This window comes from Aotus nancymaae, unplaced genomic scaffold (genome assembly GCF_030222135.1).
Source record: "Aotus nancymaae isolate 86718 unplaced genomic scaffold, 86718_ANA_hifiasm-v0.15.2.pri h1tg000002l, whole genome shotgun sequence".
Taxonomy (NCBI): domain Eukaryota; kingdom Metazoa; phylum Chordata; class Mammalia; order Primates; family Aotidae; genus Aotus; species Aotus nancymaae.
In genome coordinates, this window is record NW_026988413.1 from 25,780,395 (window position 1) to 25,799,498 (window position 19,104).

Consider the following 19,104-nt stretch of genomic DNA (forward strand, 5'->3'; position numbering starts at 1 on the left):
AAATTTCCTCTTTATTTCTCTTTCTCTCTAGATGATAGCTCCCATGAAGATAAGACTCATACATACCTTGTTCACAGTTGTATCCTCAGTCCTGTTGACGTGTCTAGCAAATAGATGTTCAGTAAATATTTATCAAAGAATGAATGAACAGTGCTAAAAGAAGACTTGAATTAGTGACTTCTGAGTTGCAAAGGAAAAAGAATGCCAGCACTTCTCAGACTACAAACATGTATCCTTCGGGTATGATTGCTACGCAGAAGGTGAAGACTCAGGATAGCGTGGCTTTCCTGCATCACAAATTTTATAAATGGTAAAATAATTTAAAGCATTCCTATGTTAACATAAATACAGACAGTTATATTATGATACTGAGATGAAAATTTGTTTAAATGTTAAGAACTTTATCTGAGAAATGCAAATCCTTTTAAATTATGAGGCCCAGAGAGGCATTAAAGTGAAACAGCTGTGAAATACACAGCTTTTGAGCCGTGTATTTGTCTCTTGAAACTACTTACTATTGCCACAGAAGCTAAACAGTAACCTACTAATTAATGCTGCACCAGACATTATAACCCACATCCTGTAGTTTAATAATGTATAGCCAATCAGTAGCTTATTTTATTTTAAGGTCAATTATTGGTAAATAACTCAAGATCATCTTTCCCTTTAAAATCCACTTGTAAAAATCTTTCTCTTTGAAAATCCACTTGTAACTGCTGCTACTCAGAGTGTATATTCAGGGCAACTTGAATCTATGTTCCGGGGTTGCAGTCCTCAAGCTTGGCCCACATAAACTCCCAACTTATATGAATTTTGCCTCAGCTTCTCCCTTATAGGTTAAACATCTGGAGTAAGTCAGCAGGATTCAGTGACTCCCCCAGCCACCTGGTGTTTCTCTCTGAAAGCAGCACTTGATACCAGTGTGAACTCTCCTCCTTCAGAAGTGCCTTCAGGTGTTTCAGGTGAGATCTCCTGAATTTGGACCTCCCACTCTTTGGTTGAAGGTCTACACTTTATTTGGGCTGTTTTTCAAACCCTCTCTTTTTTCTTTCAGATTGAGGGCTTCCTTCTCTGTCTTTGGACAGGAGATTTGGGTAAAGAGCTCTGCAGGGAACTGCCTTTTTCCCCCCTTTGTCTCACAGCAGAGGTGCAAGTCATAGTTTTTCTGCGTCTGCCTCAGAACCAGGGGTTTGGGTCAAGTTTTTTTCACCTCTGTCTCACAGGAGAGGTTCAAGTAAAGGAACTGGCAGATGGTACCAGTGGTTTCATTTTAGATAGTATGCTTTTGAGATAGCAGCTGCCTATTTCTTGAAAATTCTGAATTTGCCTTTAATTTTGACCAATTCCTATTAGTTCCTAAAAAGTATACCCCTTTTGCTCTTTCAGATGGGCATACTATGAGGGTCTGGCACCTTGTACCTTGAGGACTCTGCCATCTGACAATTATAGACAATCCAGTTGTCCTCATCCTTGAGGACTCTGCTGCCATCTGACAATTAGAGACAGTCCAAGTCATGTCACACTTTGATTCTAAACACATTCCTGACTTTGGTCATTTTTGAAAAGTTTCTGAATTACGTGAAATCAATAATAAGAGTATTCAAAACCCAAACACTCTTTTTAGAAATACCAGCTGGAATTACATATACGATTACATATACGATTTACAGCTTACTCTCTTGTAGCATCTGGGAAAGTGGACCTCTCTAACCTGGCATGATGATAGGCAACAATGACCAAAAATGGGGATCTTTTGATATACCTTCAGTAATTTTTTGTGCATACCAATGGAAAGAGCTGGTTTTACAACCAGACATATAAATAGGAGCCTTACTTCCAGTGACACTTAAAAACTTTTAAAAGAAATCCTGAAAGAAAAAATCGCCTTTATTCAAGAGGTAAACAAGGGGATATTTGAAACTATTTAAAAAGACTTCAGAGGCTTTCTCCTTTTCATCCCCAGATCCTCCTTTTCCTTCCAGCCCTGTGATCTGAACTCATCTCTTTCTGCCTCTTCCCTTGGCTTCCATATATCTCTTAGGCAGAGATTTTTTTTTTTTTAATCTCACAATGCACACACTTCCTTCTCTCAGGGGAAATGAACTTAAATCTAGAGCAGAAGGAACAAACAGAACAACAACAGAATGGGAATAAGACTGCTGAGACTATAAAAATGCAGATCCAAGAAAATTTTTTCTAACTAGGTCTAGTGAATGACACTGTGATATGGTCTGGCTCTATGTCCCCAACCAAATGTCATCTCGAATTGCAATCTCCGTGTGTCAGGGGAGAAGCCTGGTAGGAGGTGATTGGATCGTGGGGGCAGTTACCTCCATGCTGTTTTCATGATAGTGAGGGAGTTCTCATGAGATCTGATGGTTTAAAAGTGTTTGGCAGTTACTTTTCTGGCTTTCTCTCTCCTGCTGCCTTGTGAAGAAGGTGCTTGCTTCTCCTTCACCTTCCACCATGATTGTAAGTTTCCTGAGGCCTCCCCAGCCATGCAGAACTGTGAGTCAATTAAACCTCTTTGATTTATAAATTACTCAGTCTCGGTAGTTCTTTATAGCAATGTGGGAATGAACTAATACACACTGATTTATTGACCCACTATCAGAAAGTACCCTTTAAATCTTATCATGTCTTTAAAATGCTAACCTTCAGGGAATTAGTGAAGCAGCATTCCAGGTAAGATCGGATCTAAAAAAAGTTAAAATCCTTAAATGCTTAAACTGCCTGCTTTGAATTCCCTGCAAGATTTACAAAAAAACAAACACACAAACAAACAAAAAAATGAAAACAAAAACAAAGAAAACACTCTACCCTGTGGTATAATGGCTAGGATTTAGTGCTTTCATCACTATAGCCTGGGCTCAATTCCTGGCCAGGGAGCTAGTCCCATTTGTTTTAAATTATTGTATGGTTCTTGACCTTTTGGGATACCGTTTGTTGTTGAGCCTTATCCCTTCCATGGACAACTTTTGATTTCCTGTCTTTATCCATTTGTAGGACATACAGAGCATTTGGGCCTTCATGAGCACCCAGCTAAGAAGCTAAGATCCTGGAAATCATGCCAGATAGCAATGTGAGTTGTACTTCACTTGTGGATAGTGAAACTTTCCTTTCTTTGAGCTGTCTTTGGGGTGATTCTGGCTGTTGTGAGGACTGTGTTGTACCTCCTTTGAAGATGCCCCATGCATCTTTGGTTAAGTCATGACCTTGATTGAGGCTTGTTGGTTTTGGTGAGTCATTTGGAAGGGTACTTTTGTTTTTGTTTTTTTTTTAAAAAAAGTTCAAAAACCAGGAATATAGCTATTTGTGCTGGCTAATACCTGATAATGAGAGATTTGAAAAGTTTTTGTTTTTTAAATTTTACTTTAAACTGTGAGATACATGTGCACAACGTGCAGGTTTGTTGCATAGGTATACATGTGCCATGGTGGTGTACTGCACCTACCAACTGTCATCTAGGTTTTAAGCCCCACATTCATTAGGTATTTGTCCAAATGCTCTCCCTCCCCTTGGCCCCACCCCGACTGGCTTCAGCGTGTGATATTCCCCTTCCTGTGTCCATGTATTATTGTTCAACCCTCACTTATGAGAGAGAACATATGGTGTTTGGTTTTCTGTTCCTGTGTTAGTTTGCTCAGAATGATGGCTTCCAGATACATCCATGTCCCTGCAAAAGGACATGAACTCATCATTTTTTGTGGCTACGTTGTATTCCATGGTGTATATGTGCCACATTTTCATTATCGAGTCTACCATTGATGGGTATTTGGGTTGGTTTCAAGTCTTTGCTATTGTAAATAGTGCTGCAGCAAACACATATGTCATGTGTCTTTATATCAGAATGATATATAACCCTTTCAGTATATAGCCAATGATGAGGTTGCTGGGTCAAATGGTATTTATGGTTCTAGATCCTTGAGGAATCGCCACACTGTCTTCCACAGTAGCTGAACTAATGTACACTGCCACCAACAGTGTAAAAGCGTTCCTATTTCTCCACAGCATCACCAGCATCTGTTGTTTCTTGACTTTTTAATAATTGCCATTCTAACTGGCATGAGATAGTATCTCATTGTGGTTTTGATTTGCATTTCTCTAATGACCAGTGATGATGAGCTTTTTTTCATAGGTTTGTTGGCCACATAAATGTCTTCTTTTAGAAGTGTCTGTTCATATCCTTTGCCCACTTTTTGATGGGTTTTTTTTTTCTTGTACATTTGTTTAAGTTTCTTGTAGATTCTGAATATTAGAACTTTGACACGTGGGTAGATTGCAAAATTTTTTTCCCATTCTGTAGGTTGCCTGTTCACTCTGATGGTAGTTTCTTTCACTGTGCAGAAACTCTTTAGTTTAATTAGATCCCATTTGTGAATTTTTGCTTTTGTTGCCATTGCTTTGGTGTTTTAGTCATGAGTTCCTTGCCCATGCCTATGTCCTGAATGGTATTGCCTAGGTTTTCTTCTAGGGTTTTTATGGTTTTGGGTTTTACATTTAAATCTTTAATCTATCTTGAGTTAATTTTTATATAAGGTGTAAAGGAGGGATCCAGTTTTCCCAGCACTGTTTATTAAATAGGGAATCCTTTCCCCATTGCTTGTTTTTGTCAGGTTTGTTGAAGATCAGATGGTTGTGGATGTGTAGTGTTCCATTGGTCTATATATCTGTTTTGGTACCAGTACCATGCTGTTTTGGTTACTGTAGCCTTGTAGTTTGAAGTCAGGTAGCATGATGCCTCCAGATTTGTTCTTCTTGCTTAGGATTGTCTTGGCTATACAGGTTCTTTTTTGTTTCCATATGAAATTTAAAGTAGTTTTTTTCTAATTCAGTGAAGAAACTCAATGGTAGCTTAATGGGAATAGCATTGAATCTATAAATTACTTTGGGCAGTATGGCCATTTTCATGATACTAATTCTTCTTATCCATGAGCATGGAATTTTTTTTCCATTTATTTGTGTCCTCTCATTTCATTGAGCAATGGTTTATGTTTCTCCTTGAAGAGGTCCTTCACATCCCTTGTAAGTTGTATTCCTATGTATTTTGTTCTCTTTGTAGCAATTGTGAATGGGAGTTCACTAATGATTTGGCTCTCTGCTTCTCTATTATTGGTGTATAGGAATCCTTGTGATTTTTGCCCATTGATTTTGTATCCTGAGACTTTGCTGAAGTAGCTTATCAACTTAAGGAATTTGGGGGCTGAGATGATGGGGTTTTCTAAATATACAATCATGTCATCTGGAAACAGAGACAACTGACGTCCTCTCTTCCTATTTGAATACCTTTTCTTTCTTTCTCTTGCCTTATTGCCCTAGCCAGAACTTCAAATAAGATGGTGAGAATAGGAGTTGAGTAGGAGTGGTGAGAGAGGGCATCCTTGTCTTGTGCCAGTTTTCAAAGGGAATGCTTCCAGCTTTTGCCCCTTCAGTATGATATTGGCTATGGGTTTGTCATAAATGTAAGGCCAGTTGCCTCGCCGGGAGCACGGACGCACACCCCCCTCTTTTTTTTCAAAAGCTCAGACAAGCCCGGACAAGCTCAGGCAAGCTCAGACATGCTCAGGCTTGTTCCCTTCTCCCATGCTTGCACAGCCTGACCTTCCCTTAAAAGAGCCCAGTATGCAGACAAGGTGTGGTAACCCTAGCCTCTTGCTAACCAATAGCAGCCGAGTCTTAACAACCAATAGCAGCCAAGTCTTAACAACCAATAGCAGCCGAGTCTTAACAACCAATAGCAGCCGAGTAATTCCAACCAACAACAAGCCAAGTCCTAGGTAAAGGCTTGTAACTTACCCAATAGCAGTCCTGCTCTCCCACAACCAATCCAGCTCCCTCACTCTGTATAAAACCCCACGTCTAAGAGGAGTCCATGCAACTTCTCCAGCCCCTCCTGTCGGACCGCAGAACCTCACCCGGGAGGCTGAATAAATTCCTTTGCATTGAATTATTTTCATTCTGGCCTCAGTTTCTTTGTTTTATCCTCGGCAAAAACAGACCTTACAATAAATAGCTCTTATTTTGAGATATGTTCCATCAATATCTAGTTTGTTGAGAGTTTTTAGCATGAAGGTGTTGAATTTTATCGAAGGCCTTTTCTGCATCTATTGAGATAATCATGTTTTTGTCATTGGTTCTGTTTATGTGATAGATTACATTTATTGATTTGCATATGTTGAACCAGGCTTGCATCCTAAGGATGAAGCTGACTTGGTCATGATGGATATGCTTTTTGATGTGCTGCTGGATTCAGTATGCCAGTATTTTATTGAGGATTTTCACATTGATGTTCATCAGGGATATTGGCCTGAAATTTTCTTTTTTTGTTGTATCTCTGCCAGATTTTGGTATCAGGAGGACTGTGGCCTCATAAAATAAATTAGGAAGGATTCCCTCTTTTTCTGTTGTTTGTAATAATTTCAGAAGAAGAGTACCATCTCCTCTTTGTACCTCTGGTAGAATTCAGCTGTGACTCTGTCTGGTCCTGGGCTTTTTTTGGTTGGTAGGCTATTAATTACTGCCTCCATTTCAGAACTTGTTATTGGTCTATTCAAGGATTCAACTTCTTCCTGGTTTAGTCTTGGGAGGGTATATGTGTCCAGGAATTTATCCATTTCTTCTAGATTTTCCAGTTTATTTGTGTAGAGGTGTTTATAGTATTCTCTGATGGTAGTATTCTGTATTTCTGTGGGATCAGTGGTGATATCCCCTTTATCATTTTTTATTGTGTCTATTTGATTCTTCTCTCTTTTCTTCTTTGTTAGTCTAGCTAGGGGTCTATCTATTTTGTTAATTTTTTTAAAAAAACCACCTCCTGGATTCATTGATTTTTTTTTTGAAGGGTTTTTCATGTCTCTGTCTCCTTCAGTTCTGCCCTGATCTTAGTTATTTCTTGTCTTCTGCTAGCTTTTGAATTTGTTTGCTCTTGCTTCTCTAGTTCTTTTAATTGTGATGTTAGAGTGTTGATTTCGGATCTGTCCAGCTTTCTGATGTGGGGATTTCATGCCATAAATTTCCCTCTTAATGCTGCTTTAGCTGTGTCCTAGAGATTCTGGGATGTTGTCTCTTTGATCTCATTGGTTTCAAAGAACTTCTTTATTTCTGCCCTAATTTCATTATTTATCCAGAAGTCATTAAGGAGCAAGTTGTTCAATTTCCATGTAGTTGTGCAGTTTTGAGTGAGTTTCTTAATCCTGAGGTCTAATTTAATTGCACTGTGGTCTGAGAGACTGTTTGTTATGATTTCCATTCTTTTGCATTTGCTGAAGAGTGTTTTATTTCCAATTATGTGGTCAGTTTTAGAATAAGTGCCATGTGGTGCTGAGAAGAATGTATATTCTGTTGATCTGGGGTGGAGAGTTCTGTAGATGTCTATTAGGTCCACTTGATCCACAGCTGAGTTCAAATCCTGAATATCCTTGTTAATTTTCTGTCATGTTGATCTGTCTAATATTGATAGTGAGGTGTTATTTAAAGTCTGCCACCATTTTTGTGTAGGAGTCTAAAACTCTTTGTAGGTCTCTAAGAACTTGTTGTATGAATCTGGGGGCTCCTGTATTGGGTGCATATATATTTAGGATAGTTAGCGCTTCCTGTTGCACTGAGCCCTTTACCATTCTGTAATGCTCTTCTTTGCCTTTTTTTGTGGATTTAAAGTCTGTTTTGTCAGATACTAGGATTGCAACCCCTGCTTTTTTTTTTTTTTTTTTTTTTTTTTTTGCTTTCCATTTGCTTGGTAAATATTCCTCCATCCCTTTATTTTGAGCCTATTTTTGTCTTTGCACATGAGATGGGTCTCCTAAATATAGCATACCAATGGATCTTGACTCTTTATCCCATTTTCCAGTCTATGTCTTTTAATTGGGGCATTCAGCCCATTTACATTTAAGGTTAATATTATTATGTGTGAATTTGATCCTTTCATCATGATGCTAGCTGGTTATTTTGCACATTAGTTGATGCATTTTCTTCATAGTGTCACTGATCTTTTTGGCATGTTTTTGGTCTATTTTGGTATGGGTTTGCAGTGGCTGGTGCAAGTTTTTCCTTTCCATATTTAGTGCTTCCTTCAGGAGCTCTTGTAAGGCAGGCCTGGTGGTGACAAAATCCCTCAGTATTTGCTTTTCTGGAAAGGATTTTATTTATCCTTTGTTTATGAAGCTTAGTTTGGCTGGGTATGAAATTCTGGGTTGAAAACTATTTTCTTTAAGAATGTTGAATATTGGCCCCCTTGCTCTTCTGGCTTGTAGAGTTTCTGTAGAGATATCTGCTGTTAGTCTGATGGGCTTCCCTTTGTACGCAAAGTGACCTTTCTCTCTGGCTGCCATTAACATTTTTTCCTTTGTTTCAACCTTGGAGAATCTGATGATTATGTGTCTTGAGCTGATCTTCTTGAGGAGTATCTTAGTGGAGTTCTCTGTATTTCCTGAATTTAAATGTTGGCCTGTCTTGCTAGGTTGGAGAAGTTCTCCTGAATAATATCCTGAAGTGTGTTTTCCAACTTGGTTCCATTCTCTGTATCACTTTCAGGTACACCAGTCAATCATAGCTTTGGTCTTTTCACATAGTCCCATATTTCTTGGAGGCTCTGCTCGTTCCTTTTCATTCTCTTTTCTCTAATCTTGTCTTCATGCCTTATTTTAGCAAGTTGATCCTCAATCTGTGATATCCTTTCTTCTGCTTGATCGATTTGGCAATTGATACTTGTGTATGCTCCACGAAGTTCTCGTGCTATATTTTTTAGCTCCATCAGATCATTTATGTTCCTCTCTAAACTGGTTATTCTAGTTAGCAGTTCATGCAGTTCTTAGCTTCCTTTCATCAGGTTAGAACATGCTCCTTTAGCTCAGAGGAGTTTGTTATTACCCACCTTCTGAAGCCTACTTCTATCAGTTCATTAATCTCATTCTCTGTCCAGTTTTGTTGCCTTGCTGGAGAGGAGTTGCAATCATTTGGAGGAGAAGAGGAGTTCTGGTTTTTGGAATTTTCAGTGTTTTTGTGCTGGTTTTTCCTCATCTTCGTGGATTTATCTACCTTTCTTCTTTGAGGCTGATGACCTTTGGATGGGGGTTTTGCGTGGGAGTCTTTTTTGTTCATGTTATTGTTGTTGCTTTCTGTTTGTTAGTTTTTCTTCTAATAGTCAGGACCCTCTTCTGCAAGTCTGCTGCAGTTTGCTGGAGGTCCACTCTAGACCCTATATAATCTGTGGATGCTGCAGAACAGCAAAGATTGCTGCCTGCTCCTTCCTCTGGAAGCTTCATCCCAGAGGGGCACTAGCCTGATGTCAGCTGGAGTTCTCCTGTATGAGGTGTCTATGGAACCCTGTTGGGAGGTTCTCCCAGTCAGGAGGCATGGGGGTCAGAGACCCACTTGAGGAGGCAGTTCATCCCTTAGCAGAGCTGGTGCACTGTGCTGGAATACCCCTTGTCGGAATTAGCTGCTCTCTTCAGAGCCAGCAGGCAGGAACGATTAAGTCCGCTGAAGTTATACCCACAGCCACCCCTCCCTACAGTGCTCTGTCTCAGGGAGATGAGAGTTTTATTTGTAAGCCCCTGACTTACAGAAATGTCCTGCCCCATGAGGAAGAATCTCGAGAAGCAATCTGGCCACTGCCACTTTGCCATGCTGTGGTGAATTCTGCCCAGTCCAAACCTCCCAGTCATCTTGGCACTGTTAGGGGAAAACTGCTTACTAAAGCCTCAGTAATAACAGATGCCTCTCTCCCCACCAAGCTCGATTGTCCCGGGTTGACTCCAGACTGCTATGCTAGCAGTGAGAATTTCAAGCCAGTGGTTCTTAGCTTGCTGCGCTCCATAGGAGTGGGACCTGCTAAGCAAGACCACTTGGCGCCCTGGCTTCAGCCCCCTTTCTAGGGGAGTGAACGGTTCCATCTCACTGGACGTCAGGTGTCACTGGGGTATGAGAAAAACTCCTGCAGCTAGCTTGGTGCTTGGTGCCTAACCAAATAGCCTCCCAGGTTTGTGCTTGAAACCCATGGCCCTGGTGGTATAGGTGGTATAGGCAGATCCTCTGGATCTGCGGATTGCAAAAACCGTGGGAAAAGCATAGTACCCAGGCTAGGTAGCACAGTTCCTCACGTCTTCCCTTAACTGGGGGAGGGAAGTCCCCCAGCTTCTTGCACTTCGTGGGTGAAGCAATGCCCCACCCTGCTTCTGCTCAGTCTCTGTGGGTCGCACTCACTGTCTAACTAGTCCCAATGAGGTGAACGGGATACCTTAGATGGAAATGCAGAAATCACCCACCTTCTGCATTGGTCTTTCTGGGAGCTTCTTGCAGACTGGAGCTGCTTCTGTTCAGCCACCTTGGCCCTTCCTTGAAAAGTTTTTCTTTAAGAGCTCCATAGTCAAAAATCAGCTTCATAGAAACAGATTCAGCCAGGCATGGTGGTTCTGCCTGTAATCCCAGCACTTTGGGAGGCCACGGTGGGAAGATTGCTTGAGTCCAAGAGTTTGAAACCAGCCTGGGCAATGTAATGAGACCCTGTCTCTACAAAAAGTAAGAACAAAACTTAGCTGGGCATGGCAGCGCATGCGTGTAGTCTCAGCTGCTTGGGAAGCTGAGGTGGGAGGATCATTTAAGCCCAAAATGTGTCAAGGCTATGTGAATTGTAATCATGCCACTACACTCCAGCTTCTGTGACAGAATAAGACCCTGTTTCTATTTATCTATTTATTTATTTTCAGCATCAAAGAACAGAGAGACCCTCTCTCTCTAAAAACAAACATAAATGAGATTCAAGCTCCTCTCTCCTCTCTGCTGTCTTCAGTACCATATGAAAGGATCTAAAGGAGACTTCTATTGACTCAGACTTCTTAAGGAAGACAGAAAAAGATGCCTCACTCCCTTTCTAGGGGCTTCTGTCTTCCTGTGGGGTCTAAAGAGTAATAGAGAGACTCCATGACAGTTTCCAGCACAAAACTCTGCTTTCTTTGATATTGTGTCACCTGATCCCTTTGGCTTTTAGGAGTACCAGATATTGCTTTCTTCTGTGAGAGAGCACTTACCTTTGTGTGTGTGATGGCTAGCAAGTTACTGGTGAGTACTACAGTACTGGCAGTGGCTGACAGCAGTTGTTTATAGTGAATGATTATTATTATTACTACAGGGTGTTACTGGTTTCTTTTGCTCATTAAAATAAGAAAGGCACTGTTTAAAAACTTAGAGAAATGTCTTTGTAGTGAACTATACCATGAAACTGTTCCATGGCTCAGTCCCATGGTGTTTCCCTCTTTTGGGGGACTCAGGATTCAGTCTAAAAATGGAATCCTTAATTTTTAAAGAACTAGATGCTCTGCCTTCCAATTGCAGCTGCTTTTCACATATTTAAATTATTAGGGTCAAAAAACTATAAATGCTTTGTTGGCCCTGTTCCTTAATGGGCTCTGCTCTGAGCCCAGTGATCCAACTGGAAAACAGACTAAATTAAAAGCTACTTATCTAAGTGAAAGTGGTCTCCTTATAAAATCCAATGATAGATTCCTGTGATTTGGGGTTACCTTGGCATCCATTTTTAATTTTCCTCCAACACATCCAAAGTCTTCCTTGAAAAGGATTAAATTCTTTCTGTTTGTGCTTTGAGACATAAATTTACCACTCCATTTTCTCTAAAACTCAATACAGGTTTCAGCCATTTGGAACAGATAAACTTTAAACTCTTCCATTTGTAAAGGTACAGTTTGAATCCAACTGTCCTTTTAAACTAGTGAGTCTTACCAGTCTCATGACTTAAATTTTTTTCTCTGTTTTGTTTTGTTTTGTTTACCTCAGTTCACCAGCAGTTTCATTGTGGCTAAAATTTTTTAATTAAAGCTATAAAGTCATTTTCTGTGTCTATCTCAATTATGTGTACATGTATACATGTCTATTTATATATTGTCTACATGGTACCATTGACTTATAGAAAACGTGCTCATAAATTAAATAACTAACCCAAATGCCTTTCACAGTCACTTGACTTTAGTAACCTTGAGTTTAAATTAAGATCGTTTTAAAATTATTGGTAAAGTAAAATAGAAATGTCTTCAAATTTTAATTTAGACATGTTTGCCTAGGTCTATTGGTTAGACAGGTTTATACTGTCTCTGCTACATGTTTTAAGGTCATAAGGCCGTTGCTTTTATGGTATATATATATATATATATTTTTTTTTTTTTTGATATTTGCTTAATTTGTTTGTGAGCTTATGTCTTTGGATTTGAGCCTTTAGATTCTGAGGACTAGACAAATGGCCCTGAGGACAGTGCCTGGGCCCCATCATCCCTAGTTGAGCTGTGCCTCTTGGCTATATGGCAAGGAGTTGGATCCTCCAAGCATTGTCTCCATAGCACTGTCCTTTGTCCTGAGCTCTGCAGATGGTACACAATTAAAGTTGCTTACTTTTTAGGTCTTTAACTGAAAATTAGGGTTACTAAGAGTTAACTATATGGTTAATATATGTAACTAAAACTACTAAGCCAGAAACAATTTCATATAGAGAACATACAAAGGAAGAAGTAAAGAAGTTGAAAAGGGGAATTATTTTCTTTTACATAAGAAAGGACTTTGGTCAGAATGATAAGTGGGAAAGTAAATCTTTGTCCTAAGTAGAATGCTAATATAAAAAAATGAAATATAGGACAAAACTGAATGTGTAAGCAAGTTGTAGAAGGTTTGTAGAAGATTAATCTCATAAAAAGAATTTTGTCTATGATAAAGTTGGCTAAAATTAGAAAGAGATTATTAAGTTTTTGTAAAAATTGAGCATTGATATTTAAAGCACACCTATGCAGGACCCCTGTTTCAGAGTAACAAGGTTTTCTTGCAGCATTAATCTGCTCTTTAATAGAAAAAATTTTTAAGGTTATCGAATCTTGTGCAGTTAAAACTGAGGACCAGATGCAGTGGCTCATGGCTGTAATCCCAGCACTTTGGGAGAGTGAGGTGGGTGGATCACTTGAGGTGAGGAGTTTGAGACCAGCCTGGCCAAGATGGTGAAACCCCATCTCTACTGAAAATACAAAAATTAACTGGGCATGGTGATAGGTGCCTGTAATCCCAGCTGCTCAGGAGGCTGAGGCAGGAGAATTGCTTGAACCCAGGAGGCAGAGGTTGCAGTGAGCAGAGATCATGTCATTGCACTCCAGCCTGGGTTACAAGAAGGAAACTCCATCTCAAAAAAAAAATGAGATTGAATAGATTCATTTATAATGATTTAATGAAATTCACTTTAGGATTAATAATATGCTGATGCAAAAGTAAAATTTGGTTTTCTCTTTTGAACAAGATTTTTTTTCAATCAGCATACTTAGTTTAATAGATATATAATCTTAAATTTCTCAAGTAAAACACATAGAATTTTTTCACATATCCAACAGAATGCTATAAAAATTGACTATGTACTTGATCACAAAGAAAGGCTTAGCAATATAGAAATGAGAGATTTTTGTAGCCACATTCAATAAAACTAGAAATAAATAATTTAAAAGTGATCAGAATAGCCTGTTCATTAATTGAGGAGTCCTTCATGGATGCTCTTTGGAGCAAAGAGCAATATAAACCCAATAGTAAAAAACTACATTGAAAAGAATGCTTTATATTAACATCTGTATATTACAGCCTTACATACTATTATCATTAAAGAAGAACGACTAAAAATAAAAGTACTAGTTGCTTTTCTATGGAACAAGTTCTATGGGAGGAACAAAATAATGCCAAAGAAAATAAAGACAGAATTAATTAATATAAACAGAACTGGGACTACGGAGAGGCAAGCATGGTGCCTACGGCACATAATTTAAGAAAATAAGGTTGTGCAAGTGCCAGCCCTGGCACCCAGGCACCCCACTCCTTAGGAAGCACTCGATCTCACAGACATGTTAAGGGAGCAGCTGGCACTTGTACAGTATCGCTTCCTTGAATTTTCTGACCTATGTGCCTTGCTTCTCTCACCCTAGTTCTGGCTGACTAGAATAATAAAAGTTTCCATCCTGCGGAGGAAAAACCATTGTCTTCTTTTTCTTCTTTCTCTTCTCCCTCCTCTTCCTGCTTCTCTTCCTCCTCCCTCTCCTCCTTCTTCTTTCTTCACCTTCTTTCTTCTTCCCTCATTCCTTCCTCTTTTTTCTCTTCCTCCTCCTCTTTTTTTAATTAATAAAACTCATAATAACCCAGATGTAATTTATACTTATTATTGTGATCTTTGAATTTTACTACTGCCTTATCCCAGCCTAGAAGACAGTGGAGCCATAAGAGGTCTTACAAAAATAACTTACTGATACCCACTAAATGTTTGATTTTAGAAACTCATTTTTAAAAAAATGCATTAGACCTCTTACCTTGTTTTATATTCCTAAATCAATGGTCCTATTTTATGGGCCTACACATGTCATTGTATGTCATTACTGATAAGACTATTTGTACATCTTTTTTTTTTTTTTTGAGGCAGAGTTTCACTCTGGTTGCCCAGGCTGGAGTGCAATGGCGCGATCTCAGCTCACTGCAACCTCCGCCTCCCGGGTTGAACAAGATTTTTAAGTATTTTTAAGAAACAAAAAAAAAGGTCACCTTTTGAGTAAAAATAAATAAATGGGAAAGAGAGATTCATGCCATCTTTATTAGGTTTTTTTATTGTTTGGAAAACTGAGTTTACTCTCTATTAAAGAGTAAAAGGTTTTGCTTTTTAGAATCTTTGAATTATCACTTTGGCTAAATAAATGCCTATTGTTTTACAGTGACCTATGATCCTATTTGATCAAATGTTTTAAACTTTTAATATTGACATATTTCCTAAAATCAAATTTAAAATTCTAAAATTAAGTCTTTTCCAAAAGGAACCCCTGGAAGTCCAAGAGAGGAATATTAGGCATATTTAGAAAGTTAAAGTCATCTGGAAAGCATTGTCCAAGAAAAATGGTGTTTAACTTTGAGTTATATTAGAATGAATGTTATTGTGTTCCAAAATTGTATGAGATTCCTAAAATTCTAATGTGTCTTGGTATATTTTATCAGTCATAATTATGATTATTATGTTAAACTGCTGTAAACCACAGGAATAACCAAATTTCCTTGTCAATTGCATCTTTAACCATGGCTATTCTAAGTCTTTTGCCATCTAAAACAATTATTGTTTTATTTCTGTTCTTCTTATAAAGCAGTTTACAATTGGCTATAATTCAAAATTTGCTTTTTCTTCAAGGAAACTCATGGAAAAGGACCCTAACAAGTACTCTGGAATATAGGTTTCTGATAACTTTGGAGATTATATCATTGGACTAAGTAACAACTTTCAAGTATGTAATAAACTGATGTGTTCCTTAGATTGTTAACTCAACATCAAGCAGAACAAGAATTAATTACAAGTGACTGAGCTGACAGAAGATTGAAATGATTTTTATGTCATTTTGTTTGAAACGTTGCTGGTTTTCTTTTTATTTTGTCTTCAGAGTCAAGAAAACTTGTTTTCCTTTGAGCTATTTATTTATACTTTATAGCTATTGGGTAAAAATAACCTTTGTGAGCAAAATTGAAACATTTGCCTTTCTCTGTACCTGATTGCTCCAAAATTTGGAAACCATTCATGAGTACTCTTATTTTATGGCAATCTAGTTATTTGCATACATTTAATAAGAATCTTTTCTCTGTAACAAGATATAATTAGAGACACTGATTATTTTACCAAAGCTTTGACTGGAATGATATATTTTCAGATATGACCAGACTGCTTTGAAGAATGGAGGTTGACTTTATAGAGGCAATTAAAAAGCCCCTTGGAAAGACTGGCTTGGTCCCTTCTCTATATAGTTTCCTTTCAAGATTTCTGTTCTTGTGGTAAGTAAAGAATGTCACTTTCTAACAGGCCTGGGAACCTCAAAATATTTCCACTGTGTATCTCTCATTGTTTTATTTCTTCTGAGAAAACTAAATTCATGGTACACTGAAGACTAGAGGTGATTCAGTAAGTGATAGCAGTTATAAATCAATGACATTGGTAGGACTACCTGAGAATGAGCCTTCCTGGCAATGAGGGGCACCTTGACACTCATATTTTGATCATCATTACTTTCAAAAAGAAGAAATGAAAAAAGAACTTTTATCTGAAAAATGCAAGTCCTTTCCAGTTATCAGACCCAGAGAGGTATTAAAGTGAGACAGCGATCTTGTCCTACACATACCCCCTTTTGAGCCATGTACTCATCTCTTTATACTGCTTACTATTGCCACAAGTAGCTAAAAATTAACCTACTGGTGCTGCACCAGACATTATAACCCATACCCTATAGCTTAATGTATAGCCAATCAATAGCTTATGTTATGTTAATGTAAATTATTGGTAAATAACTCCGGAACTGCCTCTTCTTTCCCTTTAAAAATCCACTTGTAGGCCGGGCACGGTGGCTCACGCCTATAATCCCAGCACTTTGGGAGGCCGAGGCGGGTGGATCACGACGTCATGAGATCGAGACCATCCCGGTCAACATGGTGAAACCCCGTCTCTACTAAAAATACAAAAAATTAGCTGGGCACGGTGGCGCGTGCCTGTAATCCCAGCTACTCAGGAGGCTGAGGCAGGAGAATTGCCTGAACCCAGGAGGTGGAGGTTGCGGTGAGCCGAGATCGCGCCATTGCACTCCAGCCTGGATAACAAGAGTGAAACTCCGTCTCAAAAAAAAAAAGAAAAAAAAATCCACTTGTAGCTGGGTGTGGTAGCTCGTGCCTATAATTCCAGCACTTTGGGAGGCTGAGGTGGACAGATCATCTGAGGTCAGGAGTTCAAGACCAGCCTGGCCTGATGTGGTGAAACCTCATCTCTACTAAAAATACAAAAATTAGCTTACCGTGGTGGTGGGTGCCTGTAATCCTGGCCACTCAGGAGGCTGAGGCAGGAGAATTGCTTGAACCCACGAGGCGGAGGTTGCAGTAAGCCAAGATCATGCCATTGCACTCCAGCTTGGGTAATAAGAGTGAAACTACATCTCAAAAAAAAAAAATCCACTTGTGACTGCTGCTACTCAAAATGTATATTCAGGGCAACTAGAATCTATGTTCCTGAGTTGCAATCCTCAATCTTGTCCCAAATAAACTCTACTTATATTAATTTTGCCTCAGCTTCTTCCTTTTAGATCAACAGTGTTGAGATAAAATAGAAGACAAAAGAAATTTCAAAATCTGCAGGAGGCTGCTAGTAGTTAGGCCCTCAGAGCTCCTTGGTACATCTTAACTCTCCTTTGTCTACAGGATACGATTTTAGGTGATGGGGTTTATTGTAAGATACACAGGGAAAGCCTGGAAATCATAGTCTCCCTAGTTCCCTTGCAATTCAAAGATCGAGACATATTGAACCCTATGGAAAACTGGACAATGGATCATTATTTTTTAAGCATAACAGCAGCTATGGTGACACAGCAGCTCTAGTGACCCAGTTGTCTTTTCATCCCCCAGTAGCTATCATGTTTTACTCTCTGTATTAGTCTATTCTCACACTGCTATAAAGAACTACCTAAGATTGGGTACTTTATGAAGAAAAGAGATTTAATTGACTCACAGTTCCATATGGCTGGGGAGGCCTCAGAAAACTTACTTTCGTGGCAGAAGGCAAAGGAGAAGCAAGCACCTTTTTCACAAGGCAGTAGGAGAGAGAGAGATCCAGTGAGGGAAGTCCCAAACACTTAAACCATCAGATCTCTTGAGAACTTAGTCACTATCATGAGAACAGCATGGGGAAATTCTGTCCCCACGATCCATTTACCTCCCACCAGATCCCTTCCCTGACACATGGGGATTATAATTCAAGATAATATTTGAGTGGGGACACAGGGCCAAACCATATCATCTGCCCTTGTCCCCTCCCAATTTCATTTCCATTTCAAATTGCAAAATAGAATTATCCTTCCTCAACAGTACCCCAAAGTCTTAACTCATTCCAACATTAACTCAAAAGTTCACAGTCCAAAGTCTCTTCTGAGACAAAGTAAGTCCCTTCTGCCTAGGAATCTGTAAAATCAAAAACAAGTTAGTTACTTTTAAGATACAGTAGGAGTACAGGTATTTGGTAAATTCTCCCATTCCAAATGGAGAAACTGGCCAAAACAGAGGGGCTATAGGCCCCATTGCCAGTTTGAAACTCAGCAGGGCAGTCATTAAATCTTAAAGCTCCAAAATAATCTCCTGTGACTCCATGTCTCACATCCAGAGCATGCTGATGCAAGAGGTAAGCTCCCAAGGCCTTGGGCAACTCTGCCCCTGTGGTTCTGCAGGGTCTAGCCCTGCGGCTGCTTTCATGGGCTGGCCATGAGTTCCTGTAGCTTTTCCAGGTGCATGGTGCAGTCTGTCAGTGGATCTACCATTCTGGGGCCTGGAGGATGACTGCCTTCTTATCACAGGTCCACTAGGCAGTGCCCCATTGGAGACTCCATGTGGGAACTTCCACCTCACATTTCCCCTCTGCACTGCCTTAGTAGAGGTTCTTCATGAGGGCTCCACCCTGCAGCAGACTTCTGCCTGGATATCCAGGTGTTTCCATACATCCTCTGAAATCTAGGTGAAGGGTTCCCAAACTTTAAGTCTTGCTTTCTGCACATCTGCAGGCGCAACACCACATAGAAGCCAGCAAGGCATGGGGCTTGCACTCTGTGAAGCAACAGCCCAAGCTGTACCTTGGCCCCTTTTAGACATGACTGGAGCTAGAGGTACCTGGGATGCAGAGTGCCATGTCCCAAGGCTGCACAGAGCAGTGGGGCCCTGTCCCAGCCCATGAAACCATTTTTCCCTCCTAGGTCTCTGATGCCGTGATGGGAGGGGCTGCCATGAAGGTCTCTGAAATGCCCTGGAGACATTTTTTGCATTGTCTTGGTGATTAACATTTGGCTCCTCTTTACTTATCCAGTTCTTGCAGCTAGCAGCTTGAATTTCTCCCCAGGAGATGAGGTATTTTTTTACTCCCCACCACATGGGCAGGCTCTAAATTTTCTAAACTTTTATGCTCTGCTTTTCTTTTAAACATAAGTTCCAATTTCAGATTATCTCTTTGTGAATGCATATGACTGTACATTTTCAGGAACAGCCAGGTCAATCTTCAGTGCTTTGCTGCTTAGAAATTTCTTCTGCTAGATA

The 19,104-nt window shown here is 39.6% G+C and overlaps 1 protein-coding gene and 1 long non-coding RNA gene across 3 annotated transcripts in view; one reads left to right on the forward strand and one right to left on the reverse strand.

Moving 5' to 3' along the window:
• Positions 1–19,104, reverse strand: part of MKLN1 (muskelin 1) — a 411,699-nt gene that overhangs the window by 185,642 nt on the left and 206,953 nt on the right. The gene's annotated exons all lie outside the window — the stretch shown is intronic.
• Positions 107–15,817, forward strand: LOC135273815 (uncharacterized). Its single transcript, XR_010341612.1, has 4 exons — positions 107–310; positions 823–962; positions 3,007–3,082; positions 15,702–15,817. It is a non-coding gene; the product is annotated as an uncharacterized LOC135273815 (long non-coding RNA).